The sequence below is a fragment of the Hemicordylus capensis genome, chromosome 3, assembly GCF_027244095.1.
Source record: "Hemicordylus capensis ecotype Gifberg chromosome 3, rHemCap1.1.pri, whole genome shotgun sequence".
Taxonomy (NCBI): Eukaryota; Metazoa; Chordata; class Lepidosauria; order Squamata; family Cordylidae; genus Hemicordylus; species Hemicordylus capensis.
The window spans coordinates 84,545,298-84,563,156 of record NC_069659.1 but is presented as its reverse complement, the minus strand read 5'-3'; the positions used below and the strand labels follow the sequence as shown (position 1 = coordinate 84,563,156).

The 17,859-nt window shown below is 42.5% G+C and overlaps 1 long non-coding RNA gene across 1 annotated transcript in view; it reads left to right on the top strand.

The window, feature by feature from the left end:
* Positions 1 to 8,697: 8,697 nt before the first annotated feature.
* LOC128349037 (uncharacterized) overlaps positions 8,698 to 17,859 on the top strand; it is a 67,352-nt gene continuing 58,190 nt past the window's right edge. The window contains exons 1-2 of the long non-coding RNA XR_008318510.1: positions 8,698 to 8,774; positions 13,438 to 13,570. This is a non-coding gene — a long non-coding RNA (uncharacterized LOC128349037). The remainder of the gene's footprint in view (positions 8,775 to 13,437; positions 13,571 to 17,859) is intronic.

Here is a 17,859-nt window from a genome sequence, read left to right as displayed (position 1 = left end):
TTATCTAGGATGTAATTCATAAAAGGATTTTACTGCAGTGACAACCCTTAGTTTCGCCTATACCAGCCTAGGGAGCTATACTGAGTTAAACTCCAGCCATATTGCAGGTGGAAGTGTAATTATTTCAAAATCAAATGGGTGGGAATGGGGGCATACCTCAGAGGATGGGGCCATAGTTCTTTGTATGAAGAAGGACCCGGGTTCAATCCCTAGCATCTCCATGTCGGGCTAGCAAAGAATCCTGAGCAGCTGCTGCCAGAATAGAAGACACTGAGCTGATTCAATAGGAGGCTGCTTCCTATGTAACTATGCATAGACCATAAAGTGGATTTAATGAATGCTTTGTCAGTTGCCTTTTTTCCCACCATACCATTGCCCCTGCCCTGTATTTTGTTCTAAATACTTGCTTTTGGCTTCTGAATTCATGGTGTTCCTCTTGTTGCTTCCACTGCTGCCCTCAATATATGGTTCCCTCTATATTCTATTTTAATGTACAGGTGGGCACATTATTTTACTGATATATTACATTTCTCTCCCACCTGAACACATTTGCAAAAGTGACTAATAATAGAAGGTAGCTGAATTCCCACCTCCACTATTGCTTGGAGCATTTTCTCTGAGTTAAATAAAATAGGCACAGTGATACCTTTCCTTTTCTGTCAGCGAGGAAATTCAATAGTTTGAACTCCATAGCGCACCTCTGCAGCTAATAATAGCCAAGGGCCGTACTTTTTGCTATTCATCTCCTGCTCCCCATCCTCCTTTTACTTTCCATTCAGTCGAAGAAGCATGGGTATATTCTCCACAAAATCTGTAAGATCTATAGTTGCTTGCAAAGATGAAGATTGTATTGTAGTACTTCTACATTGTTGCTAGTATTCAGACTTTGTCTGAAAAGTCTGTTTTCAGATTTACATGCCTTCTTCCATTGCACACACACACACACACACACACACACACACACACACACACACAAACCTACCAAAAAGGTGGACCTTTATTGCTCACAGACTGAATTCTTCTACATTAATTATAGCAGAATTCAAGAATGAGATGTTTCCATGGCAACCTCATTGTCATATGGCACACACAACTTATTTTAAAACACTAGCAAAGAAGGCAACTATCAGAATTGTATTTTCTCTTTTCTCAAGAAAGAAACCAAATGGTAAATTTTATAGTGTCCTGCAAGGATAACAAATCATAACAACGTCTTTAGCTTATATACAACATATTATACAGTAATTTGGCTCACAATCATATGAAACTTCTAACTGAAGCAATAGAAATGCTTTTTGCTTAATGTGTTCAGTTGATTGGCAGATGGTCAGATTAAATGGCAGATGGCCAGTCAGACATAGGACCTAGTCTCATGACCACCTCAATGCATTCTGACTTACACACACACACACACCCTTGTCCCTGTTGGCTCCCAGATGCTTCACTTTCAGGACACAGGGACTGAATACGCTTTTGGGAACAGAGTAAATGGATCCGGTAGGATTCCAAGAAGCCTTGGAAGGATTTAATGTTGGCTCTGTAAGTGATACTGTTGATGGCCTGGTTGAGAATTGGAGCAACTTGCTCACCAGGGCAGTAGACACAATTGCTCCTAAGCATCCCCTCAGAACTGCTTCAAAACTGGCCCCTTGGTATACAGAAGATCTACGGCGGCTAAAGTGGAAAGGTAGGTGGCTGGAGCACAAGTGGAGAAAGACTCAACTCGAATCCGGCAGATTATATCATAGAGCACATTTAAAGATCTATGCTCAGGCAATACGTGCGGCAAAGAAGCAGTTCTTTTCTGCGCATATTGCTTCTGCAAACTCACATCTGGCAGAGTTGTTCAGGGTTGTCTGGATGGGGTCACACTTCCCCAAAATGAACAGCTTCGCAGTCTGGGAGTACTTCTGGATCCACATCTGTCCCTGGTTTTTCAGGTTGAGGTGCTGGCCAGGGGTGCTTTCTATCAGCTTCAGCTGATACATCAGCTGCGTCGGTTTCTCGAGATCAATGACCTCAAAACAGTGGTACATTTGTTGGTAACCCTCCAGACTTGACTTTTGTAATGCGCTCTACATGGGGCTGCCTTTGTACATAGTCCGGAAAATTCAGTTGGTTCAGAATGCGGCAGCCAGGTTGGTCTCTGGGTCATCTTGGAGAGACCACATTACTCTCTTGTTGATGGAGCTACACTGGCTGCCAATAGGTTTCCGGGCAAAATACAAAGTGCTAGTTATAACTTATAAAGCCCTAAATGGCTTACGCCCTGGGTATTTAAGAGAACGTCTTCTTCATTATGTGCCCCACTGCCCACTGAGTTCACTTGAGGAGGTCCGTCTCCAGTTACTGCCAGCTCATCTGGTGGCCACATGGAAATGGGCCTTCTCGATTGCTGCCCCAAGATTGTGGAATGCACTCCCTGCTGAGATACGATCCTCCCCATTTCTAACTATTTTTTTAAAAAATTGAAGACCCATCTCTTCACCCAAGCCTTTTCAGGTTTTTTAATTTGTAGTTTTAATTTTATGCTGTTTTAAAATTGTTAAAATGTTTTAACCTTTTGTATTTGTTTTAATTATTTTTATTTCACTGTTAACCACCCAGAGATGAATGTTTGGGCGGTTTATAAGTTAAATAAATAAATAAATAAATGGGAAGGGCATGAGCTTCCCCTTCCTATCTGCTTTTTTGTTTTGCTTTAGGCATATGACAGTTGCTTCTTTGTACATGAACATGCTCCCCACATGCAAATAAACTAAGTGAAGAAAAATGCTTGTTTAGTATAATGTCTGAAGCATCTCATGAGCACTTCCCAATATGAGTCTACAAATTAGTCAGGAAAACTAGTCCACAAATTGCTTATCCTACTTGCACTTTCAGAACACTCATACTACAAATCGGATACTACAGGTTTTCTATATAGTGATTATTTCCACATAGAAAAATGGTAATGTGTTAAAACACCTTCTGAGATAGGAGGTGCTTCTGAATTCAAGAATAACATTGAGATTACAAAGGCCATTGAAGGAGGAAGCCAGTAACCAAATGTTTCTGGAGATCAGATAGTTGGTTGATTGATTGATATATATTTTTAACATGTATATCCTGCTTCTCCTCCAAGGAGCCCATAGTGGTGTACATCACAACAACCCTGTGAGGTAGGTTAGGCTGAGAGAAAAACGACTGGCCCAGAGTCACCCAGGGAGTTTCACAGCTTAACAACGATTTCAGATCGGGTCTCCCTGATCCTAGTCCAATCACTACATCACACTTAAAGGTAAAGTGTGCTGTCGAGTCGGTGTCAACTCCTGGCAACCACAGAACCCTGTGGTTGTCTTTGGTAGAATACAAGAGAGGTTTACCATTGCCATCTTCCACACAGTATGAGATGATGCCTTTCAGCATCTTCCTATATCGCTGCTGCCCAGTATAGGTGTTGCTGCTGCCCAGTATAGGCTGGGAAACATACCAGTGGGGATTTGAACCGGCAACCTCTGGCTTGCTAGTCAAGTCATTTCCCTGCTGCGTCATTAGGTGGAGCATCAGGGCCTTAAAAGTCAAACCCCATTGTCTAGTAGAGATGCCTTGATGACATTACAAAAAAATAATAATAATAGTAATCAAATGTCCCATCAATACGCACCCATTTGCTTATTATCCTCAGCTAGACTCCCAGAGATTCAGAATGCCCTTTTCCAAATGCAAAGCCTTGCCTAAATCACTCTTTGTCCTGCTCAGCTGGGAGATAGCAACTTGTGACACAAGCTTTTGGGTCTGCATAGCAAACTGGCAGTAGTAGAGGGCTAAGTTAGAAGATGGAGGGAGCTGTTTTATTCAGATTTATTTATTTGGGCTAGATTGATTGATTGATTGATTGATTGATTATTTATTTATTTATTTATCTATCTATCATATTTTTATACTGCCTGATGTGTATCTCTAGCCGGTGTACAAAATTTAAAATATTTAAAATTCACAAATTAAAATACATGATAATAAAAACAATAGTCAAGCCTGGATGATACCAGCATATGTACCACTGTTTTAAGGTCATTCACCTCAACAGAAGCTAATAAAAAGTGCTCCTGGCCACCAGCTCAAACTGAGAAACCAGAGAGAGCTTTGGGTCCAGGAGCACTCCCAAGCTACGTACTTGATCTTTCAGGGGGAGTGTAACCCCATCCAGAACATGCAGATCTAAACCATCTCTCGGGTTCTGTCCCTCCACAGTCAGTACCTCCATCTTATTTGGATTCAACTTCAGTTTGTTATCCCTCATCCAGTCCATTACTGCCTCCAGGCAGGCATTTAGGGAAGATATGCCATTTCCTGATGAGGTCGGCATGGAAAAGTAAATCTGGGTGTCATCAGTATATTGGTAACACCCAGCACCAACCCTCCTGATGATCTCTCCCAGCAGTTTCATGTAGATTTTAAAAAGCATTGGAGACAGTATGGAGCCTTGTGGGACTCCACACTTCAGTTTTTGCTTAGCAGAACAACAGTATCCAAGTGACACCATCTGGAATCTTCCAGAGAGGTAGGAGCGGAACCACTGTAAAACAGTGCCACCCAATCCCACCTCCCCCAGGCAATCCAGAAGTATACCATGGTTGGTGGTATTGAAAGCCACAGAGAGATCCAAAAGGACCAGTAGAGTAACACTCCCTCTGTTGATAGCCAGTTGGAGATCATCCATCCGGCCGACCAAGGTAGTCTCGACTCCATAGCCCACTCGAAAGCCAGTTTGAAATGGGTCTAGATAATCTGCATCATACAAAACTGCCTGGAGCTGAGAGGCCACCAGCCGCTCAACCACCTTGCCCAATCATGGGAGATTAGAAACAGGTCTGTAATTACCTAACTTTGAGGGATCCAGCGTAGTTTTCTTCAAGAGTGGTCTAATAATAGCCTCCTTAAGAAAAGGAGGCATCCTGCCCTACCTCAGAGAAGCATTTATAATATTAACCAAACCCTCTCTGATAATATGATTATCCGATGTGATAAGCCGAGTTGGGAAAGGGTCAAGAGAACAGGTTGTAGGGCACACAGTCCAAAGCAGTTTGTCCACTTCCTTAGGAGTCACAAACTGAAAGTGATCCAATCTAATCCCATAAGAGGAGTTGCTGAACACCTCCACAGTAGACTCTGCAGTAACTGTGGAATCCAGCTTGGCCCGAATCTGAGAGATTTTATCTGCAAAAAAGTCATTAGAGATATCACAGTGAGTGACTGATGGTTCCAAGTGTAAGATTAATTTTTATATTGCATAAGTGCATAGATAGGTTAGCCATATTGCTTGACATGAGTCTGTTTTGCTTGACACAGTTTAGGCCTTGATCTTAGCATGAACCCATGAGTGAATGCTGTCACGAAAGGTGGATTTCCAAACCCCACACAATGCATCCAAATTAAGATATCCTCCTTATGGGCCAGTCCCTAGACCTCCCACGGTTGAACAGAAATGAGACCATGCCAAATTCCCCTGTTGTTTGACCATGTTTGACCATGCCAAATTCCCCTATTCCAGCAAATCTTCCATGCTGTCAAAAACAGCCCCCATCTAGAGCTTATACAGAGTGCAAAGTGAGTAATTTCCCGCCCACTGTTCAAGAAAGCCTCCACCTTCTCTCTTGTCTAATCTTAGAGACCCAGCCTGTCAACTCAGGCAAACTTCCTCATTTTTCACTGAAAAGCATAGTCTAAAAAGTAAGAGTATGCTAACCACAAACTTCACGCTTGGAAAGTTTGGTGCTGCCCAGAGTCTGTACCTTTCGGTTCCCTTACGCACAGGCCACCTTTGACCAATAGTATTAAATGTCAAAAGGGACAGGTTAATAGAAGGTCATGGATGGTCAGGACCCCTTCTTTGTCCCATCACTATTGATGCGTAGGTGGGAAAGGTGAGGATACTTAAAACCCTAATTTGAAGATAGAAGGAGAGCCGTGCTCTCTCCCTCAGGGAGGGTGGCTCAGGCACAGCACACAGGAGGAGGAAAGGAGGAAGTTGATCCGATCAATCAATTTGATGGCACCTAGCATCTAGCAAAAAGAGGAACAAGTCGAGGCTCCCTTGGGGTATAGTATATTGTGACCGCAAGGGTCTGGCTGTCCTGTCAGTGTCTCAAGGCTGTTAGTTTTGTGACTGCTTTGTGTGAGAGAAGTAATTTTGCTGCATGCTGTATGCTGTGATTCATCTGAACATTGGTAAGAAAATAAATCTGTTTTGATTTAACCCCCTCATTCTCCTCGTGTCTTCTTGAGTCTTGGGATTCTTGGCAGCCAGAGCCATCAAAAGAACCCGGTTAGCGTGAGGATTTTTGGAGCTCTCAATTATTCCTGGTTGCAGGGATTTGGGGAGCCAAAAATCTCTTACACAAGTATAAATTTAAGGGGGAAGGGGTACATACTAGCCCCCTCACAACCCTAGACAACTCAACTGGATGTGAATTTGCAGAAGCAATACGGGCAGAAAATAACTGCTTTTTTGCCGCCCGTACTGCCAGAGCATAGGTCTTCAAATGTGCTCTGTGTTGTGCCCAATCAGACTGGTGAGTCTTCCTCAACTTGCGCTCTAATAGTCTACCTCGCCACTTCAGCTCCCGTAACTCACCCGAATACCACAGGGCTGTCTTTAAAGCAGGTCGGAGAGGACACTTAGGAGCAATTGAGTCTACTGCTCTAGTGAATTCATTATTCCATCTTTGTACCAGAGCATCAACAGAATCCTTAGCAGATAATGCAGGGGAGGGATGAGGTTATGTGCCTTGTTCTTTTAATTCTTTATAGTTTTGTAGAAAGCAAGCAGTCTTGAGAATGGTTGCTCCATCTTAGGGAAATACATATTTATTCATACTTAATAAACCATATGACTCCCACTAGAGCTATTTGTCTATCAGCCAAATATGTAATTAGGCTTTTAAAAAACATATTATATACCCAACAGACCAAAATGGCAATGCATAATCAGTTAGAGTTGATCTGGTAAATAGGCAATTATCTCTTTTATATTCAGCTCTCTATTTACCACCTAACGGGATAGTTCAAGTCCATTGGTTTTATATCTGAAGCAGTTTTAATTGTGGGGTAGGGCAGAAATACAGTAGATATTGTTAAAGACTATTCTGAAATATTAGTTATAGGTGCAGTCCACAACCAAAGTGTATTTGCTTGCATTTAAACCAGACAACATTCATCAAAATAAATGGAAATAATTCAGTTAATGTAAGAAATGTAAGAGCAGGCATACCACTTTAAGTCATTTGTGGGTGCCAGCCTATGTGTCTACACATAAATCACTTCAGCCTTCATACCCCCTTATCTTTTATCTCTTCTTCAGCTATATGTTCCATTCTCTTCATTCTTCTGCTATCCTGTTATGCCATCCCAGACCTCAGTTCTGCTTGTTCTTCTACTCGTCTTTCTCTGGTATCCTTGGACTTCTCTTGCTACTGGTGTTTCTTTTGCTATGTCTTGGTGTATATTCAAATGAATAATCTTTATTTTCTCAGGCTTTAGCTTCTTATATTGTTGGTTTCTTTTGCTGAGCCTTTTTACTCCCTGTCTTTCTCATCCCCTAATTTTGTCCTGCTGTTCAGATTTTGAGCACTGGGGCAAGGCCTTCATGGCTTTTCAGGTTGTCAATCAATCAATCTTTACTACGGTCATAGACCAGTATAGCTTTTCCAGTTGTAAAATGCTAACCTGCTAACTGAGCAGAGGCACCTTTTAAAGTAATGATTATCTTCTTTAGTGGGTTATCAGTTCTTTAGTGGGTTATTATCTTCTTTAGCCACTGACCCTATCCAGTCCCAACACAGCCTCCCGCCAGTGGCTGCTGATGATTACTTTATGTTTCTTTTAAGAATGTGAGCCATTTTGGGACAGGAGATCTCCTTATTTATTTATTTTTCTGGGCAAACCACTTTGAAAACTTTTGTTGAAAAGCAGTTTATAAATATTCATAGTAGCAGTACTACTAGTAGTGGCATTTGTTTTTTTGTTTACCCCCAAACAAATAAACACCTCTCCTAAAATCCTTTGTCAAAACAACCAACCTGAATATAAACAAACCAGCCCACTAAAACACGTTTTAAATAAGGAGACCAAATATTTTTAAATGTTCTCAGTCTGGTATGCTTTTTATAGGTTCTCATTCTATGTGCATAAGATATGCTATCTGAACAACCAATGATTGAAAGGCAAGTGATGTAAGATTTTTCTAGCCCATTCATGATATGTTTTTTCCAGCCAAAATGCTGCTCTAGAAATGAGGGCCCATTGCCTACTATTTAATAACTGGGTATACTTTAATTCTGATGCAACTAATATTCTCTAAGGTCGTTCACATGACCAGCCATAGCAGCGTAGGAGTAGGAAAACCCAGGTGGAGAGGCTTGTGTGGACTCATGGGACTTGCTCCTACCCTGCTGCTCCAGAGCAGGGCTTCCCTGTTCTTCAACCTTTCCTTTAACTGAAGTAAAAGGGGCAAAGCCGCATCTTACTTCAACAGCCCCAAGCATGTGTGAGATCAGGGCTGTGGGCAACAGCTCCTGGCAGCCCAGCTTCCTTGAAACCATAGAATGCCACCTATAGAGGAAGCTGGGAGCTGCTGCATTGACACATGCAGCCTCTCTATTGCCCATGCAATGCATTGTGGGGTACTGGAGGACTTCTTCCCCCAGAGTCCCTTCAGACCATCTCCACTGTGATGATCGTGTGGGCGTGCAGCACAATGGAGTGTGGACAAGCTGTTAATTGTATGGGGGGAGGTAGGTTTACTTCTGCCTTCCTCCCAGCCCTCCTTAGCCACTAGGGATTTTGGTCGTGTGAACGACCTTTCTCTTTAGCTGATACAGTTATTGCTGATAGGTATCAAGTAGGGATGTTCATGAACTGGCTCTTGGCTGGTTCAGTAGTGGTGGGGTTACCTTTAAGGAGGGGGGTGGTGCTCATTCCCCCCTCCGCATTTCTCTCGCTGGCGCTGTGTCCGAAACTGCTGGCACAGGGTGGCAGCATCGGATCGGAAATGCCCGGTGCACATATGCACCAGCCACTTACAGTCCGACACTGACCAGGGCAGCAAGGAGGTATGTTGGTGCTCCACGCTAGTGGTTTTGGAGACAGCGCCGAAAGAGGAAACACCGTGGGGAAATGAGCACCCCCGCTGCAAAACTGGCCCAAACTCTGGACCGCCAGACCAGTTTGTGCACATCCCTAGTATCAAGAGGTTTTCTCTGTAATATTTCTCCTCACATTCTTCCTATAGCTCTTATGTATTTTAAAATGTTGCACATAATATAACAAATGGGAATTTTGGCACTGAGCTCACAGCCCTGTTAACTTTTTGCTATGAATTGAAATAGATTTTTGATACCCTCTAGCGATATAGTTGATAATCTAAGAACTCTGGCCTATAAAAAGTGTTCTTGTTGCTATTTAAACAGGGTTATATTGACATGGGATCACAGTGGAGTAAAACCAACATTTGGATGGTAGAGATTCTGTTGTAAATGTTAATCCTTTATTCTACATTAAAGTGGCTACTAGTGGTTACACACACCATCTATTTCTCTAATAGATACCGCAGGGATTTCTTGTTTTAAGCTCAGAGCAAAGTGCAGAATTTTAAAGAAAGTAGGAAGTTATTGTAATGCTGGAATCTGTCTTGTCAAACTTCAAGGAACAATGCATTAAAAAGTCATTTTAAAGGGCCTTAATAAGTAGGCCATTGCTTATGGCTTAACGGCCAGCTGGGCTTACAAACAAAGTTCCTCCCAGATGATTATGGGGTAATGACTACGAATATGATTGCAACATGGACTGTCCTCCTGGACTGTGAATCTGTCATTAAGTGAGGTGACAATGTTGATATTCATATATATTAATTCATATAAGAGTAATATTCACTCTTTGACCAATGTCCTCCTTGGCCAATCATAAAATAACTTGTGTCTTAGCTATTAATCCTGGCAGATAACCTATTGCAAGGAATATAACTGTTAAAGGACTTGTCCAAATGTTCACTATGGATCTATTATGATTGACTGGTAAGGGCAGCCCTTTTGGCACCTGAGCTGGTCTGTACCAAATTCTGCTCCCCCTATGCTGCTGCTGCTTGGTAGCAGTGTGAAGAGCAGCTCCTCTTCTTCTTCATCTGTGCACTGGATTTGTGCCGACTCAATGGCACAACTTTACTTTAAAGGTAAAGGTAAAGTGTGTCTTTGAGTCGGTGTCAACTCCTGGCAACCACAGAGCCCTGTGGTTGCCTTTGGTAGAATACAGGAGGGATTTATGATTGCCATCTCCCACGCAGTGTGAGATAATGCCTTTCAGCACCTTCTTATATCGCTGCTGTGATATATATATAGGTGTTTCCCATAGTCTGGGAAACATACCAGTGGGGATTCGAACTGGCAACCTCTGGCTTGATAATCAAGTCATTTCCCCGCTGCGCCATTAGGTGACCAATAATGTGGGATGACAGCTTAGAGTTCTAAGGGTAGCTCCATTATTCAGTAAGGCGATTCTCACTATCTCCCAAAAGATTCTCACGCTAGCTCACTTTTGGGCGATCGTGTGCTGCAACGGGAGCCATGCAGCTCCCGACAGCTAGGCACTCTAAATACCTCTCCCGTTAGCCGGTGTTAATGGAGCGAGTACTCCGTTAACCTTGTTAGAGGTTGTTGATTTTTACCCACAATAGGTAAAACAGCAGCGCACTAAGGAATGAGCACACACTCCAGTTACAGAGTAGGTAGCAGAGGATGGTTTGGATATTGCAGCTTTTTAGAGAAAACACATGGAGATCCTTGTGTGACTAAACACTAAACATTTATTGGTTAAATACACTTAGACAGGAAAGACCTATATCTAATCTAAAGGACTACATAGTGGATAGGTAAGGAGAGAGAGAGAGAGGTTTCCATCTGCTCTCTAGGAGGAAAGGAAGGATTGTGACTCAGCACAGGAAGTGCTGCAGAGTCAGTTCAGGGGTCACAGAGTAGGGACAGATAGGGAGACCCTGACTCACTGTCTCTACTCCCAATGCCCCTAGTGGTCATTAGGACAGTTGGTGCAAAAGGTCGATGCACTGGAAGTTCATCTCCCACAAACCTTGTCTTTTTGGTTGCACACAGTCTGCACACACATGCGGCACACAGTCTGCAAGCAACTTCCCAGGCTCAGGGGTCTCTCCAGGATGAGAGACCTTCGATCCCCGCAGTCCCCAATCCCTGCAGCCCCCGCCGGCTCCGTGACGGAGCTGGCAGTCATGTGGGCGGCTGATCTGGCCACCCAGGGCTGCCCTCCGATTGTCTGTGGGGACTCCCCACAAACCCCCTTATGGCTGTCCTCCATGATCATGAGATTCACCTCAGTATCTCTTGGGCCTTCTCAGATGAAGCAAAAGACTGTCTGAGGACATTCCTGCCTTGACAGCTGTTGACAGCTGTTTGAGTTCCCACATGTGGGTTGTATTGCCCAACAAGGAGTACAGGAAGTTAGCTTCTTTTTTCTCTGAGAGCCCTCTCAGTCATTGTTGTCAGGCACAAGGATTTAAGTGAGTTATTATAGACTTTTTGTAGACCACTTCTTTGGGCTACAGTTGTCTGGTACACTCAGGAGAGACCAAGGAAAAGGAATTGAACAAGAAGAGAGGTGGAGGAAGGCAAGTAAAAGAGGGAAGGACAGAAAGGTTGTTGGGAGAGGAACAGTAGAGCATAAACAAAGAAAGGGCAGGATCTAAGCAACATTATTTTCAAAACCAGTTAGTTTCAATGGGAAAGAGAGCAACTGGTAGCCTAGCTAGGAAGGCTGCTGCTGTGCTGCAATTTATATTGGTGTAACTTATTGAAACCTTATGCTCTCCCAGAGCAATGACAAAAGCAGAAGAATTCCTAGGAACAATCTTGGCACTCACTAACATTGCTCCTGAATATGTCCCACACTAGCCATATGCAGAAAGCATCTGAATAATCAGCATATGGCAATGATTGTAGTAAATAATCTTTTTGTTCTGATAAGGCCCATGCCTTATAAAGCTGCAGGATAGGCAGAAGAATGATCAGCACAGCACTTACATTCTTAAACAATAGTACATATTTAATGTAGATTTATTATACCTTGAAATCATGCACACAACCAAAAACTGTGTTCTACCCATGTTTGGGAGCTGAGTGTGCTCCCAGTTTCCAGTGGAAACAAGGTAAGAGGAAAACCTGGGTAGAAGTGATTATGTGGGAACAAGGTAGGTGAAGGAAAAGCTACCCAAGTTTTCCTCCTACCTTGCTTCCACACAGTCACTTCTACCCAGGTTTTCCTCTTACCTTGCTTCCATTCAACCAGAAACTGGGAACACACACAGCTCCCAAATCTGTGTAGCCTAACCCAGGTTAGAGAAATCCAGAATCAGGCCTGATCCCAGTGGGGCAGCACCACCTAGCTTTTAGCCGAAGTAAAGGGCACCAGCACACCATTAACTCTAGCTCCAGGATCATGTGTTTGCTTGGGCTGTGTTCAGCCCGAGCAGACACAGATATGGGCGCATAGAACGCCCATCTCCTGAGGGATCCTGTCAATGTACTGTGCTCATGGTGTGGTGCATTGTGGGATATACAGAGGCCAGGATGCATCATCCTGGCCTCCAGAGCTCTGCACTGCGTGGAGAAGTGTGGGTCATCTGGGAGTGCAAGCCGCACTCCCAGAAACATTTCTACTATCATCTGGGTGTGGGAAGGTGAGTTGAACCAGCGTTTCTCCCTACCCACCCACCATGCCTGCCCGGTTGTGTGAATGGTCCCAGTTTTTGATTGTGTGAATGACCGCCTTAACTAGTAGATGGAGCAGCTTGCATCACCACAGGGCTATTCTACTGGACCTAATTTTGGTACTTGTTTCTCAGGCAGCAGCTGTGGCCGTGAGCACGTTTTTTCATCTGCTGTGCCCTCTTCACGATAATCAAAATCTTGCTCAGCAACCCATGCAGTAGACTACAAAAATATGTTCTGTATACATTGTTCCAAAGCCAATTTCTGGTGGACCACCTGGCACCGGATGCTAGCTAGGATTCTTGCCAGGAATAGTGAACTAGGTGAGCCTTGGAATGATGCATATTTAATATAACTTTGTTATGCCTTAACTAAGAGATCTTATTTATTTATTTATTTATTTATTTTTACAACAGAATGAAAGCAAAGTAAAACATTCATTAAGACAAAAATGGGGGGGGACACACATTACAAAAATTTAAAAATTTAAAAATAATATTTTAAAACAGCATTAAAACCATTCAAACAACATTAATTAAAAGCCTGGGTGAAGAAATGTGTTTTTTAAGACTTTTTAAAAGCTGTCAGAGATGGGGAGAAAATAAATTTCTTATTTCACTAGGGAGCACTTATTTCACTAGGGAAAATAAATTTCTTATTTCACTAGGAAGCACATTCCAAAGCCTCGGGGCAGCAGTGGAGAACGCCTGTCCCTGAGTGGCCACCAGACGAGCCGGTGGCAACTGCAGACGGACCTCTCCAGCAGATCTCAGTGGGCAGTGGGGCTCAAGCAGAAGAAGGTATTCCCTATTGATTAGTCAATTTAAAACACACTGGTAGATCAAAAGAATTCTTTAAAAAAATTCAGAAGAGTACAAAAGTGAAGGAAATCTACTAGGGTAGACCATAATATATTCTACCTTATCTGCTGATTCCTACAAGCAATATTGAGGAGGACAGATTACATACAACCCCTCCTGGATTTTTTGGGCATTATTAGTCATCCAATTCGTGGGAAAGGAATATTTTCTCAATACTAATTTTTTTCCTAACCTGAATGCATAGTGCAAAATTATGTTCAAGGAGGAAAAGGAATGGACAGTCATAGCAAGCCTGTAGAAAAATAGTTACCTGCATAGGTGATGATGCATAGGAGCATTGACTCCCAAGAATACATCCTGCTTTCTCCTTCATTTCTGCACCTGAGTGCACTTTTCTTCCACTTCACAATTCTTCTTTTAATTTTTATGAGAGTTTTTTTTATTTAGAGAGAAGAAAATATAGGCAATAACATGATTACATTATGTTCACTCAAAATTCCAACTATTACATAAGACATATTACAAAGACAATTCAAAATTCCACCTCCACCCTTCATCAATCCTCTCCCTTGCCGTTGATATTCAAAAAGTAAAAATACAGGTAATTCACTAATCAACCATCAGTATTAAAAGAAACCAAATCTCGGGTGTGGGTGCTGACCTTGTGCTATATTGAAATTTATAAAAGGTTCCCAAGTAGGGGTGTGCATGGTCCGGAGCGGTCCGGACCAGCACCGAAGGGGGGTGTTTCTTTAAGGGCGGGGCACTGCCCCCTCCAGCGCCCGTATTTTACCGAGAAATTGGGGCGCTGGAAACCAGCCGCCCCCACCGCCCCCCCTGCGAGCGGATTAGGGGCAAAAACTACTACCGCCGCCGCCCGCCCTCCCTCCCTGCCACCCGCCCGAGTCCTCACCAGATCATGTTGTTTAAAAAAAGAGAGGAGCTCGCGAACAGAGCTCCTCTCCTTGCAAAGTCTCGGCCCCAACTGGGGCCTTGGGCGCGCGCGCCGCCGCAAAGGATGCCTGGGAGTTCCGCCAGAGGCCCGGTCTACCTGCCGGCAGGGGACGAGGCCGAGTATACCAGGCCTCCGGCAGAACTCCCAGGCGTCTTTTGCGGCGGCGCGCGCGCCCAAGGCCCCAGTTGGGGCCGAGACTTTTCAAGGAGAGGAGCTCTGTTTGCAAGCTCCTCTCTTTTTTTAAACAACATGATCTGGTGAGGACTCAGGCGGGTGGCTGGGAGGGAGGGCGGGTGGCGGCGGTAGTAGTTTTTGCCCCTAATCCGCTCACGGCTGGTTTCCAGCGCCCCAATTTCTCGGTAAAATATGGGCGCTGGAGGGGGCAGAGCGGCGGGAGGGGTAAGTAAGCCCTCCCCGCCCTTAAAGGAGGACCCCCCACCCGGACCCGGACCGGCCAAGTCCGAACCGGTCTGGAAGTTCGGAGGCCTTTACAATGGCCTCCAGACCGGTTCGGACACACCCCTATTCTCAAGTTGGCGCAAATGTTTCATCTGAATAGTTCCACAAGTAGGCAGTGATTAGCCATAGAAGCATACTCCCATAATTTTAATAGCCACTCATCCAAAGTCGGGAGTATCCATGACCACCAATTAGCAGCATAAAGAATCCTGGCAGCTGTAATCATGTATAAAGATAGTTCTGTGCATGGTAGGTATACCAGATTTGGTTATAATTTTGTTTTAAAAAGTGAATAGGGTAAGGTGAATAGGGGATGTTTATATTTAAAATTTGTTGCATCTTGGTATGAATTTTTTCCCAAAATCGTTGTGCTTTGGCGCAGGTCCACCACATATGATAGAATGTCCCCACATGATTCTTACATTTCCAACAATCTCCCGGATAATTGCTGTCCATCTTTCTAATGGTTGCATGGGTAATGTACCAATGAAAGCACATTTTATACCAATTTTCTCTTAAGATACTATTTACTGTAAATTTTATATTCATGCTCCATTGGTACTCCCATTGTTGCATATCAGTTGTTCTATTTAAGTTTTGCATCCACTTTAACCCCTGCTAACTTGGCAAAGAGGCACCTTTTAATGTGGTCATTCCCTTTATTTAGCAGGAGGAGAGTAACTGGCCCTATTCACCCCCAGCATAGTACTTCCAGTGACTGCTGCTGGTGTCTGTCTTATGTTTCTTTTTAGATTGCGGGACAGGGATCCATTTTGTTTATCATTATTATTATTATTATTATTTCTCTATGTGAACCACCCTGAGCCATTTTTGGAAGGGCGGTATAGAAATCGAATAAATAAATAAATAAATAAATAATCATACAGTTCACACTTTGTATGTGCTATCTGTTTCCCTTCCCCAGGCCAATTGATCAATATTACAATATTTTCCACCTTTACTGTTTTGTTTTTTAATTTATTTTATTATTTTAAATTTTATTATTGTACTTTTTATTCAGATCTTTGTCATTTTCTAATATATTTTTTCTATTTTCTGCACAATGAGCCTGTTATGGAATGTCATAGAAATCAGATAGAGAGACAGACAGACAGAATGCATGACATCATCATTTAGAAACACATATCATGCGATATAATGTAAGTGCATTGCAAGTTTTCCCTGGAAATGGAAGCCAATGAAATATACCAAGAATAGGGAGACTTGTAATAGGACAGCATCTTATCATGGGCATCATATCATATTACTAGATCTTTATGGGACAGTGAAGAGGAAACTGTAGGGTTATTGCTTTTAGCAGTAGTCATGGGTCTATAACTTCTAGTTATAGCATTTATTTATTTCTTGCTCAGAATTTTCCTACCTTACTTTTTGCTTAAGTTAACACTTTTTCTTATGGGGACCTGTGCCATGGAAAAAAGCTAAGTCCTCAGATGGTTTGGTAAGTTATCTCCAGATGTTGTTATTCTTTGCTTCACGAAGCACAGTTGATTAATTTTGGTGTATTAAATGTTTCATTAGGGAAAGCAATACAGCACAAGAGTGACTATATTTTTAAATAGTGTTTAACAAGACAAAAAGAGTTCAGTCTTTAAGCACATGGAATCTGTCAGTCTTTAAAAGCATGGAATTATAAATTACCAGTTGTCACCGCAGCCAAAAAAAAAAAAAAAAAGGACCTACAGTCTGTTTGAATATTTCCTCACTCTTGCTTTTAAAAAAAGCCAAGGAATTCTGTTGCTTTTCTTCCTGTAGGTATATGCTTGAAGTGTCATACCAGATGGTATGAAGAGCAAAATATGTCTTGCCAACAGACAATAAAAAGTAAGAAATGCTTATCCCCCACTGCCTTGAGCCTTTGTGAATGTGAGTCTGAAAAACGATTTTTGCTAGTTATTTCTACAAATTATAGGAGCAAGGAAATGAAACCTCTCAGTGAACTGGAGCTGACAGAAAAGGTCATAAGGTGCCTTAGCATAGTCAAAGATACTGCCATGGGACCTTTTTATGTAACAACCTTGTATGACCTCTGTTAACAGCTTATTTCCAGCCACTAGGAGTGTAAGAAAGCTGTGAGAAAAGATAATTTTTATATCAGACTGGCCTCTATTCTCTGATGCTAGTCACATGATTCACAATACGATTGCAAGGTTCAGACTTAAGTTACGTAAATAAGGCAGAGTGCAATGACTTCCATAATAGAAGTTCAAAAGAAAATAAGAGTCTCTTTGATTGACTGTATGCACTGACAAATTTCATTCCTCTTCTGGTCTTCTTCAACTGTAAAGCAGTTATAGAAATGCAGGGTACTAATAAGGATGGATGGCAATAAAAAAAGGTTGTGTGAGCTTCCAGAAGCAGCAAGTGTTGTAAAGGTATAAGGAAAACATGGGAATTGAAGTTAAAAAATAGTCTCTCAACAGGCTTTGTTCAAGAGCAGTTGCTGCTGTTTTATTTATTTTAATAATTCATTTTATTTTTAGCTCATTTTAAATTTGTTCAGATTTAAAAAGTTGGCACTGGGGAAAATAGGGTGAGAAATAATTGAATTATTTTCTCTAGTGAGTACATTGGAGTGTGTGTGTGTGTGCGCGCACATATGTAAAATAAATCTGGTAGAGCTATGACATATTTTGCAAGAAAACGCAAATGTTGTTAACAGAATGTATTATATTATTTTGGTAACAAAATTGTAGGGCTACAATTCATTTCTATAATTTTTTCAGGACCCTTAAACTGATACCTGCATACAGGCTGTGGAACTGAATAGGTGGGCCAGGGATGGGGTTGCTTTTGGATATATTGCCCTGCCTTGCCCCAGGAGGCTGAACTA